The 13512-nt window shown below is 36.5% G+C and overlaps 1 pseudogene; it reads right to left on the bottom strand.

The window, feature by feature from the left end:
- Positions 1-8641: 8641 nt before the first annotated feature.
- LOC123616850 (U6 spliceosomal RNA) lies at positions 8642-8726 on the bottom strand (annotated as a pseudogene).
- Between the last annotated feature and the right edge of the window lie 4786 nt (positions 8727-13512).

Genomic DNA, 13512 nt, shown 5'->3' with positions numbered 1-13512 from the left:
AGCTAGTGGGAAATAAAGAAAATCCAACAAATGGTTATAATCAGATGTGTGCTATGAAACATACAATAGAGAGAACTGGCCTATTTTAGGGGTCAAAGAGGACAAATTAGAAGAAGTGAAATTTTAACTGCGATCTAAAGGATTGCTAAGAATTAGCCAGACAAACAAGAGGAGGGGAGAGAGTGTTCTAGACAGAGTGAAGAGCTCTTCTAAGCCTGAGAAGCAGTAGAGGACATCTGAAGAACAGAAACACGCTCACTGTGGCTGGAGCTTAGAGACCAGGCTAGAGGGGTAATCCGGGCCTGGATAATGACTATAAGCCATGCTAAGGGGTTTGGTTTTTATCCTAAAGGTGAGTCATGAGATATTATGGGAAAATTTAACAGGAGAGAGATGATCAGATTTGAGAAAATTCAGGAAAAAATTTTTTTCCATGTAGATAATGGATTGGAATCTAGTGTAGATAAGTGGGTAGATTCAAAAGATATTCCACCCCCCAAAAAAAAAACATTTAGGAGACAGAATCAATACGATATGGTGAATGTTTAGACACTGCAGAAAAGAGAGAGGAGGAGTTAAGGATAACTACTAGTTTCTAGCAGGGGCTGCAGGGTGGATAGTTGCGCTGTTACTAAGAGGGGAGATACTAGAGGCAGATCAGGTTAGGGTGAGAGTTCAGTTTGGGACATCTTGACTTTGAGGAACCTAGGAATCATTCAAGTGGTGATTCAAGTAGGCAACTGGGTATATGAAACTGCAGCTAAGGAAATGTATCTGTCTCAATGTACAGATTTTTGAGTTAAAAAAAAAAAGTTGTCAAAAAGACTAGCACAAAAATGTTCATAGCAGATTTATTCATAATAGCCCCAGACTGGAAACAACCCAAATGTTCATCAATAGGAGAATGAATACACACATTATGGTATACTCATGCAATAGAATACTATTCAGCAATAACAAATAACAAACTATTGATACACATAATAGATAGTTTCAAAAACATTGTGTTTAGAAAAAGAAGCCAGACACAAAACACTGTACTTTATTGATTTAATCCATCTAAGTGAAGATTAAAAAGATGAAAAATGTATCTATAGTGATAAACATCAAAAGAGTAGTTGCCTGGCATTGCTGGACATCAGGAAGTAGAAGGATGAGGAGGAGGGACCTGAACAGAAAGGGGCTGGAGGGAACTTGCTGTGTTGATGGAAATGTTCTCTGTTTGTCTTGACTTGGGTGTTTGTTACATGGGGGTATACAGTTGTCTTAAAATTCTCTCTGTGCTTCTAAAGCCAATGCCTCCATTTGAGCACTAGATCCCGTTCATTCTCATCTTACCTCATAAAGGACATAACTCTAAAAATTCTACCCTCACACTCCTGCACAACAGCTCTTCTGTCTCTACTGGATCATTCACAGGAGCATAGGAACATGCTATAAAACATCCCATCCTGAGAGTGAGAGAGAAGTCCTCTATTGACTTCACATCTTCCTCCAGCTCCCACTCCATCTCTCTACTCTTGTTATAATAAAACTCTTCAAAAGTGTTGACTGTATTCTCGGTTTATAAGTTCTTTGCCTATATTCTCTTAAACCTACTCCAATCAGAGTTTTGCCATCAACATTCAACTCAACTGCCTACCAGCATCACCAATAGCCTGTATGTTGCTAAATCCAATGGTCAATTCTCAGTTCATTAATCTGTTTTTTCCTTGAAACATGTGCTTCATTTGCTGGGAATAATGAAAAATTGTGAGGATAGAAAACAGTGGAATTACAAATGTGGAAAATTGTAAGTCATGGGTATCACCTTAGTAGTGGAGCAAAAATTAGCCCTGGATTGAAGGTTACTCTGGTCTCACCTAATAAAGTTAAAAGCGAGCTTCAAAAGGATCAAACTATTTCTAAGTAACTTAACTAGGTCCAGAACGAAGCTTAAGAATAATTATAAGAATGCAAAAATATCCAGCATCCAACAAGGTAAAATAGCAATGTACAGCATCTAATAAAAAATTACCAGACACAAAGAAAGCAGGAAAACACAATCCATAATAAGTAGGAAAAAAATAATAAATAAAAACATACTGAGAAATGAGACAGATGATACAGTTATAGACAAGAACATTAAAGGTCATTATAACTATATTCCCTATGTTCTACAGGGTAGAGGAAAGATTGAATAATAAGCAGAAACATGGAAAATAGTAAAAAGACACAAACTGAACCTCTAAAAAGAGGGTTGGAAATAACAGCAGATTATACACTGCAGAAGAAAAATTTTGGTGAACTTGGAGGGATAGTAATAGAAACTATCCAATATAGTTTTTCTGTGTATCTTTCCAGATTTTTTTAAATGCTGAAAAAAATAAACAAGAATCATCAGTGAGACAATTTTAAGCAGCCTAAGACACATATAATTGGAATCCCGGAAGGAGATTTAACTTTAAATATAAATGTACAGCAAGAATCATCAGACACTCGAGGAACATCTCTAACATGGAAGAGACCCAATAAAAATAGTCAAAAAAAACTTGGAGAAAACTGAAAAAAGTAGGTAACAGAAAAAAAAATTGCCATAAAAAAATAACTTATCCTCAAAGAGATAAAAGAGACAGCATCCATGAAATAAGAGGATAAAGCTATTTTTTAAAGGATGACATTTAGAGAATAACAACAGCAAAATACTTAGGAAATGGAAAATACAACAAAAATTTTAAATTAAGTAGGAAAGTTAGAAGATAAAATCTACCAAAAAAGTAAAATAAAAACATAAACTGAACTAAAATGAGAAATTTTTTTAAAAAAGAGAGAAAATTAAAGGAGTCAGTTGAGCTCCAACACCAAATTTGGAAAGAAATGAAAAAGAAAATAGCATATAAAAAATTAGAAAAAGAATAATATAACAAAATTTCCTATAGTTTAAGGACAAGTTTTCAAGACTGAGTATACATAACACAGGAAAAAGCACAACAAATGAAAAAGACCCACATCAAGGCACATCGTTGCTGAATTTCAGACCTCAGGTTAAGAAAAGATCGTAAGTGCTCTGAGAGGTTTAAAAACAAAAAAACCCAAAAAACCAACTCACATGCAAAGGGTTAATAACCAGAATATCTTGAGGCTTTTCAACAGCAATAGTTGAAGCTAGAAAACAATGAAGCAAGAACAGTATGAGGCAATATTATTTCTAACCTAGATGTCCATCCCTGCCAAACTGCTGGTCATGTGCAAGGGTAGAATCAAGATATTTTCTGGCAAACAAGGTTTTTGAAAAAAAAATGACTGCCCATGCACCCTTTCTCAGGAACTGAGAACGTGTGCTGGAGAACGTGTCACCAAAAAGAAGGAACAAACCAGATGGCGCTCTCAAACTGGGTCACCGAGGAGGCTGTTTAGAAAGGTGTGGACAGGGTTTAGGGAAAGCAATGAGGAGCAGCGTAGCACTCTGGGCCAGCAACACCCTAGGCCTGAAGGTGCGCGGGAAGGGAGTGGTTACTGGAACCCAGAGACAATGCTGTTTGAAGAGGGCCACCTGATGGGATCTGTGGCTTTAGACAGAGGGAAGAAGTTGGGAAAGCAAACACTCCACCTTCATTTTCCTCCCTCAGATGGACTGCTGAGCCTCCCACAGGCCAAATCTAATCGAAGGCCAAAGAGAAGGGCATATCTCAGAGTTATTGCAGGTTTGGTTCCAGACCACTGCAATAATTAACATCTAAGCCTTCACTGAATCATACACAACCTCTTTGCTAGTGAAGGGTTTGAAATATCCCAAGAATTACCAAAAATGCGACATTAGAGTTACAAAGTGAGCAAGTGCTGTTGGAAAAAATGGTGCTGATAGAAGCGCTCAATGCAGGGTTGCCACAAACCTTTGATTTGTAAAAACACATTATCTGCCAAGTGCAATAAAGTAAAGCACAATAAAACAAGACATACCTGTACATAGCAGAGTGGCAAAGGGAGGAGAGGAGTTGTAGGGGAGAGTAGGTCAACTGGAATTTTGGACTATATCCAGTACAGTAGGAGATATAGGATCCAGGAAATGGAATCCAATAAAGCACCAAGGCAAAGGGATTTCTCAAATTGAAGATGAAGCAAAGACCTGGATGACTACTATGTACCAGAACCTAGATTGGAACAAGACATTGGAGAATTCTAGGATGAATATCTTGAAATTTAAAGAAAGGAAGAAAGTGAAAAAGAAACCAGTGGGTTACCTGGTATGTTTAATATTCTGAAAGGATACTTAACAATTTTTCTTAAGAGTTGGGAGAGTAATTTGTCATAGCTGTACAGCAAAATAAGCAAGGGAACTAGGCAACTATTAACTGAGGAAAAATAAAAAGTAGTACCAAGAAGGAAAATTTAGTCTTCATACTTTGTTCAACCATGAGTCATAATAAAAGTCATAATAACAAATACTGAGTATTCATCTAACAATACGACCAGATGAGGGGATGGAAAGAGGGAAATATATTTGTGTCTGTGAATGTGGGGCTGGTAAATAGTAACAAATAGTTAATATTTGAAACTGAAATATTAAGGAACAGTAGTATAGGCATGTTTTTTAGAAATATGAGCATAAATACCAGAGCAGCTGGCTAAAAGACCTGAAAGCAGTGACTTGTTGGAAATGGAGGGAGGGGGTCAGTTTGGGGGGAGAGATGGGTCCAGAGAGTGCATTTTTCATTACAAGCCTTATAATACCATTTGGCTTTTTAGACTATGTATATGCATCGATGTGATGAAAATTGACACTAAATAGAAACCCCAACATACTGAAGATTTTTCTTTCGTTTAAAGCAGAATTAAAATGTGGCCAACTCCTTTACTCCAGAATAGTAACATACACAAAACCTTGTTTGTCCCAACTTCTTCCAGTTCCATGATTTCCAAATTCCCCTTTCTTTGTGCTCTAGGCCCTCACATTTTACTAAATGAAGATTATTTACCATCTTCACAAAGAATGGAGAAGAACTAATAAAAAATGGTAAGTATAAAGAGGCCTGAAAGGATGGGAATCTAGGGCAAGTCTTTCTGGCTGAAAATTGTTAGAACATGAGATATGAAAAAAGAATTATAGAATGTGGGGATCTTCTTCAGAAATTTCCTTCCTTGAGAGATTTTTAATAAATACGTTCTGCAAATGCTGTCCAGTATCGCAACAACCAGTCCTTTGATGCATTCCCTCAGCCAGTGAATTCAATATTCAAACAAAGCTAATGCTTAAGCCAAAATGTAACAAAAACTAATAAAATAATAGTAAAAGCTAACAATAACTGAGCAGTTGCTAAGTGACAAGCATTGTGCTGAGCCCTTTATTTGCACTTTATCACTTGAATCTTCACAATCATCCTAGGAGTCAAAGTTGACTGTTTCCCCATTCTACATATGGGAAAATCCTTTTAAAGGATGAGTAATTTGTTCAAGGAAGTGGCAGTCCGAATTTAAACTCAGATCTGCCTTACTCAAAATCCCAAGCTCTTATAAATCTTGTAAATGTATTTTGAGCAAAACTAAAACTGACAGTCTGGAGGAATGGGTGTGGAGGAAAATTAGAAATCGCTCTGGCTGCCAAATCTCGAGGCAGGGCTATAGGAGTGGAAGAGAAATTTACTGAGGACCAATTAAAACCACAAAACAATGATGTTACTTTACAAAAGAATGCCACAGCAGAATGCCATGTGAGCACCACTAGAAAAACCAAAATACATGTAGATTATTTCAACACTTATTGAAGGACCTCTGAGTTGGTCACTGAGTTGGATGATGGGAATATAATTTCTTCATATATATAACATAATATTCTTAGAAATAAAGAATTTATTGAAGAGTTGCTACAAATTGGAGATTCTTTTCTATTCTGAGAACATTCAATAATCAATTTCTTAGAAGAAACTAATTGTTATACTGCGGCTGTTTCAGTAGAGGGCACTAGGTGATCAAGATAGTTTTGTACGTCGGGTCCCCAAATAGTTAATAGAAGCATCTTTTTAGAACTGTGTAGTCATGATTTGAAAAAGCATATCAAGTGTTCCCAAATTGGAGTAAGCCATGAACCAAAGAAAAGAGGTTTGATATATGAATAGATGAGATCACTAAGGTTAATATTCTAGATGCTTGCACAATTACAGATTTTTTTAAGAGTGATTCTATTTATACAATGATTTTCACTACTTATTTGCAAATCTCTATTAGGGCCACCAGGAAATGTCAGTTTAGCACTGAGCTCTTATGAGAGAGATGGCTTAGGGTAGTGGACTAACTATGGGCCAGATGTCAAAAGGCTAGAGTTTGAGAGCAGTTACTCACCTCCATCCCCCTTCTGCCATTGGCTTTTACTAATTATGTGGCCTGGGGGCAAATTATGTAATTTCAGATTCCATACCCTTAAAATATTGATAATTTCTCAACTGTTTATGAACGTGAAAATGTGTTCTAAGGCATTATAAATATGTAAGGTATCATTAACATATAAAAAGTCAAGCTGTTAGAAAAAAATAATTCCAGAAACTTAATGCAATATATCCTTTTGATTCCAGGCCTATGGAGATTGGCTTTGGAACTTTCGACCATAGTGTATATCCTGCTAGTGTAGACAGCAATAAAAGGCAGAACTCTACAGTCACAACTTCAAGATACTTTCTCTAGCCCCTCTTAAGATTTTGCAAGTCCGTTTTCCACCCCAATATTGAAGAAGAAACACAAATTGACTGATGAAGATTTGCTAAAAGATCTTTTAATCATGCACTCATTTCTAACAAAAGATGAACTCCCATTAATTTGCATAAACAAATTTCCCAGTTTTCAGGGAGAAAAAACATCGAGCTGGTACATTTTTCATTAAACACACACATACACTCACATACCCTATTTGCATGCCTAATTAGCAGTGTGGTCACTCACCACCACTTCCAAATTGCCTCGATGAGTAACGTTTCCATAAACAAATTAACAGGGTATGATTATATTTTACTGATGTATGGGAAAACTGAAGAACAGAAAGATCAAATGATTTGCTTAAAATGACACAGTATCAACCACGGACACTCATCTTTTTTAAATCATCCTAGAACCACTGGAAACTACTTCCAAACTAGTTCTATCACACACAACTACTGAAAAATTAACATTCTAGTTTCCATTCCATGTACCTTGTTACTCATTTGTTTATAAAATTAACAAGTGTATTCTGAACAGCTACTCTATGCCAGGCCCTGTGGAAGGTACTGGAGCTACAATAGGGAGGGAAAAAAAAAAAAAAAAAAACAAAAAAAACCCAGCACAGTCCCTAAACACTCATGAAGTTTATAATCTAGAGGGGGAAACAGACCAAAAAAAATGTGAGGAGGAACATAAAATAGCTGTGAGTTGTGAACACTCCATGAAGAAAGGAGATAAACATGAGGTTAAAATAGAAGTGGACAGAGGAAAACGATCTTAGAGAGAGAGCTGAGGAAGAATCAGGTCAGGAAAAGACGGTGACATTTAGGCTGAGGCCTGAAAGAGCGACAGTGTCATGAGGGTTGCTGCTCACTTGACAGAGGCAATAAATAGTACGTGCAAAGGTCCCGAGGGGAGAAAGGTCTCTGTGTGCCTGAGGAACTCAAAGAAAACCGGATAGTCAGAGGATAGTGAGCAAGGGCAGAGTGACTTGAAAAGTGAGGTTTAAGAGATAAGGTGGGGGTCAGATCTCGCTGAGTTTCAGCGGCCAGGGAAGAGTTTGGATTTTATTCTAAGTGCAATATGAAGTCACTGAAGGATTTTAACGAGAGTAATGACATGACTGGATTTGTATTTTAAGAAGATTCTTTTTGCTATTGTGAGAAGAATGGGTTGCAAAGGAGCAAGAGGGGCAACAGGGAGAAGGAATGAGAACGTCATACAATAATAGTCTCAGATAGAGGACAAAGCACTCAACAAAGGTGATGATGGAGATGAAAAGTTGTTCCTAAACCTGAGGTGTATCATAGATACTCATAGTTCTACTGGTTATTAGTAAAGTGTTTCTATGCATAATACACAAGATACAAGCTTTCTACTTGACAGGATGAAGTTCTTTTAACTCTTTTGAAGAATTCAATTCACTAAATATTAATTGAACACCTTCTAAGTGTATAGAAATGAAATTTGAGAGGTTTTGTTCCTCCTCAATATGTGTACCGCTTTGGAAATCAAAAGTTCCCTGAATTAAACAATAACCTATTGCTTAAAATAATACTAAATACTAAGGGTAGAAAACAAATTCTCAAAAGAAGGACAGAGATTTAAAAAATAATTCGGACTATTAAGGTATCTTTATGGGTCTAAAACTGGAGAGTCTTTCTGGGGTTTTAAAGATACATAAAGTCTAGGTAAACCAAAAACTTCAGATAAGGAAAGGATTTGCACAAGATCACTGTGGCAAATATTTTGGGGAATTTCTGCTCAGCTTAAAATAATTGTCCCTCAGAACTGACCCTCCCTTTATAGGAATGAGCCCTGATAGCCATGTTTTACTGATTCCAGCTCTTGTGACAAGACTGACTAGACTGCACCGGATGCTTGACCCAAACCAAGTCAGGCCGATCAAACTCTCCATCTCAGAAATTCTGAACTGGGATTCACAGTAGGTAGGTTGGTGTTTTATGTTTTTTTTTTTTTAATGGAACACTTCATGAATTTGCATGTCATTCTTGTTCAGGGGCCAAGCTAATCTCTGTATGGTTCCAATCTTTTTTTTTTTTTTTTTTTTTTTTGGTTTATGTGCTGCCAAAGCAGGCACAGTAGGTTAGTCTTTAACCATGGCTGAAACTATAAGATCCTGTAATATCAGGAGCTATAGATGGGCAGAGAAGTGGGGAAAACTGAAATGCAGAGAAAAGGAGCAAGAGAAAACTCCTGATTTTTTGGTTCTAGAGCCTACTACACCCTTCCAGAGCCTCTCACTGCATTCTTATCCTTGAATTATGTAAGAATTATGTCCTTAAAATAAGTACGTTGTTTGCTTAAATTGCCTAAGGTTAGTTACTTAGAACAAATATGCCTTATCCAAGCCCAGTATAGTCATGAAAATGGGAATGATCATGATGAACAGGCAGGACTGACTAAAGCAGAAGGTGACTCCATACAAAGAACATTAAGTAGGAAAGAAAAGGTCTAAGGCTAGGCACCCTCTTTAACAAGCATACAGCTAGTAGAATATGATAAACAGCATACCAGAAGAGCGATGATCTTTCATGGATGCTATCAAAGATGCTTCAGGCAAAGAATGTAAACTACATTGTCGGACAGGAAAGGGAGGCATGAGTCAGGCACTCTCACACTCAGGAGAAAGTGTTCATTTCTGGGGATTAATTTGGTAAGATTCTTAAACTGGACATATGATTTTCAATAAAAAGAATTTATCAAGCCCTTACTATGTGTCAGGGACTCTTCCATATACTAGAAATTAAGTATTAAATAAAAAAGGCAAATTTTCTGCCTTCTTGGAACTTACTCTTCCAGGAGCAGAGAGCAGAGAAAGGAAAAACAAATAACATGGCTTATAATTTCTAAGAATTTAACAAAGTAAATAATTCAATAAATGTACATAGATGCGAGCACAAGGCTTGTGGCATATTACAATGTTTATTTACAATGTTAAAAAACTAGAAACAATCTAAATGTCAAATACTAAGGGATTGATTGCATGAATTATAGTATATCCAAATAATAAAGTATTATGTTACAATTCAAAAATATTTTAAAATAGTAATTGCTAATGTTCACTTAATGCTTACGATGCACAAGGTATTCCTCTAATGTTTTATATATAGTAATTTACTTAATAAACACAGAAATTCTGAAGTCGATATTTTGTTACCATCTCCATGTTATAGATAAAGAAACTGGCACAGAGAGGTTAAGCAACATGCCCAAAGTCATACAGCGAATAAGTGGGAAAAGTGAGATTTGAACCTAGAGACAAATTTGACTTTAGAACCTGTGCTCTTAACTACACCATCTCCTGAAAAGCATTTCAATATGGGGAAATACCCATTCTATAATTTTTAAGTTTAAAAAATGCAAGATATTGATCTAACTTGATATTTAAATTTTAAATTAAATTGTGTATATAGTATAATTGTGCCCCCCCAAAAAATTAGAAGGAGATATTCCAAAATATAAAAAAACTATTCTCTCTGAATGGTAGGATTACACTATTTTGTTTTCTTTTTTATCTGCTTTGTATTTCCAAAACTGTTTTTCACTTAACAGAGATTACTTAGTAAAGGGGTAAAATTTGTGCTGAGGCTTGACAGATGAAGAGAAATTAAATAAAAACTGGCAGAAAAGTAAGTGGGAGGAGGTTTAGGTTTGCTGCCATAATCCCTGTGGTGAATCAGAAAGCAGGGAAAATCTAGTTTCTAGAAGTTACTTCTTCCAGGATATTTTTTAAAAAGAGATTTGATGATTGACATTTAGGGCATTTCATCTGTCATTTTTACAAAATGAAACTGAGACCAAGAGAAGAAAGATTACATGTCCATACAAATTACTGATGGAGCTGGAAAGAAAAAAAAGTTTTTCTGAGACTCCAGGCACTTGTCTACATTGCTAATAATACTGGGGGAAAGGTTTCTCTAGGATTAAAAATGAGTTTTTTGGAGCATGTCCAAATGCTCCAAATGGAGCATGGAGAGTAACATTCGGATGTTCAGACTGAATTATATTTGAGCAGAGCCTTATCAATGCAGAATGAATGAGAATGACTAGACATTTTATCATGCGCATTGTCAACCATTCATAAAGTAGCTAATACTAGTAGTTGGTTTCCAGTTATTCAAGAATTGGTATTTCCTGCTGCCATGGACGTCTGACAGTAATTTGGTAGTGGTTTAAAAAAGGAAAGGGAAAAATAGTCTTAACTTAATATCTATATATTTGACACAATGTTCCATGTGGGAGTTACCTGACACAAGAAGATGGCAGGCCGTTACACTTCGCTATTCCTGTTACATTTCCAGTCATATAATGCACTCCTGAATGATGTCTCTAAAGCCAAATGAATAAGATCAAAAATGTCTCTCCAGAAAGCCCTAAAGTAAAGAATCAGTAGAAATATGTCTCGGAGAATATCAAAGTAATTTTGTGATCTCTGACTAGTCATTCAACAGGTATTTGTTAAAAGCCTGTAAGGGCAGGATAATTGTGATGTGAACCTCCACTGTACAGACACAGTCACTGCCCTCAAAGAGTTTGTCTCTAGTAAAGAGATAAGTAAACAATTATATATGATTCAAGGCAAATGTGCTTAAAGTGCTATGAGTGATATGAACCATATTTTAAATCATCACAAAAGCGGGAAGAATTGCTTGTAGGCAGGTCAATTGAGCTGAGCTCTGAAGAATGATAGAAATTCAATAAACAAAGATGAGGGGCAAAGAGTGCATTATAAGCACTCCACCAGGTATGAATATAGAAAAACACAGCATATATTAATGTTGATACCACAACGCAGAGAATTCTGAATTCCAGACACACTGCCAGGAATATACACCCTCAGTTCTTTCCCCCTATTCAGCTCCAACAAGCTGAAAAGTAGGCCAATGACCTCCAGGCAGGAGATATGAAAGGCTTTGAAATGTATTTCCAGGACTGTCTGAACTGTCCAAGAGGAAAGACCTAAAATATCCTTAACATAATGGCCAAATCTGTACTGTAAATTTCACAGTTGGCAAGCCTTCCTCATGGGCTCAGAACTTACAATCAGCTCTTCAGTGGTTTAAAATAGTTGAGTAAAGATCACAGTTATCTCAGGAAAGCCTCTAACAAATATGTAAAAGTAACTGGAGGGAAAAAAAAAAAGACCATGTGGAGAGAAGAATCCTCTAAAAATAAATCCTCATTAATCTCAGAGAAATAAGATAAAACATTGTGTCCATAAAACAAGAACATGATGTCATATAAAAAAATTCATGATACAAACAAACAGACAAAACAAAAATCAGCCCTTGTAAATTAAGACATAAACAACCCCGATGGAAAATTCAACATCTGGAAGATGATGCTGTAGAAAAATAAGTAAAGCAAAGAACAAAAAACAGACAGAGAAACCAGGAAGGGAAGTGGCGGTGGAGTAGGAATAAGAAGGTTCATCCAGATGGACCAACGTCCAAATAATGAGGGTCCCAGAAAGCAAGAATAGAGAAAATGGAAAGGAGGGAACATCAATGAACATATTCAAAACGGATTGAAAGATGTGCGAGTTTCCAGATTGAAAAGACATATAGCATGCAACATGACAGATAAAAATTAACCCATATAACAGCACATCATGAAACCTAAAGACAAGGAAAAATTCTACAAGCTTACAGAGGTAAAAATAGGACCTCTTTAAAAAATAGTAATAATATGGATCATGAATTAGAATAATTTTGGACTTCTGTGGTAGGCAGAACTCTAACCTCATGATTCCCCATCCCTGGTGTGTACATGTGTTCTACGAGTATGTGTATATTGAACATGATGGATTTCACTCCCATAATTTGGAATGTGTTATATGGCACGGTTAACTTTAAGTAAGGCTTGACTTAGCATGAAAAGGACCTTTAAACATGATGGGGCTCTTCCTGACAAAGGAGATTCTCCACTGTTGGCTTTAAAGACAAGAAGGCCACATGGCTATAGTGGCAGACTAGCAAGGATATGGGGGTCTCAGTCCTACGACCACAAAGAACTGAATTCTGCCAGCCCCCTGAATGAGGCTGAAGGTGATTTCAGCCTTGCGGTATCCTAAGCAGAGAACCCTGTCCTGCTGTGCTCAGATTTCTGACCTACGGCATCGTGAGCTAATAAATGGGCATTGTTTAACCCACTTGGATTTGTGGTGATTTATTAACAGCAGTAGACAATGAATACAGCTTCTCAGCAACAATGGAAGCTAGACAACAATGGAGACACCCTCAACACTCTGAAGAAAAGTTACTTGTAACCTAGAATTATATACCTAACCAAACTACCAATTAGCTGCTAGAGTAAATTAAGGATATTTTCAGACATACAAGTTCTCAAAAATTTACCTCCCCTGTATTCTTTCTAAGCAAGCTACTGGTGTGTGCTTCACCAAAACTAGGGGAGAAAATAAAACAAGAAAGAGGAATATGTGGTACATAGGAAGAGGTGTGAAAATTCCTGGGATATTGGTGAAGGGAGATGCCAGGATGACATGCACTAGACAATAGTCCGCAATGGAGCAGGTTAGAATGCTCTAGACACATTTCTCCATGAAGATTAAATTAAAAGAATACCTAATATAGCTGTAGAAACGGAGAGGAGATTTAGATATCTGGCAGAGCACTGGGGTTGAATTATTGATAAGGATCTAGAAAACTAACTGCATAACAACAGCATCAACAAAGACAGCTATTAATTCCAGAGGGAAAAAAAAAAGTACAAGAATGGTTGTCATAGTTTATTACTTGACTTAGCTAAAAATAGTTTTTACATGGTTGTAATAGAACATCTTACCACAGTGAGCTTGCAGTA

The sequence above is a fragment of the Camelus bactrianus genome, chromosome 21, assembly GCF_048773025.1.
Source record: "Camelus bactrianus isolate YW-2024 breed Bactrian camel chromosome 21, ASM4877302v1, whole genome shotgun sequence".
Taxonomy (NCBI): Eukaryota; Metazoa; Chordata; class Mammalia; order Artiodactyla; family Camelidae; genus Camelus; species Camelus bactrianus.
The sequence above is the reverse complement of the archived record's forward strand: the minus strand, read 5'-3'. Positions and strand labels throughout refer to the sequence as shown.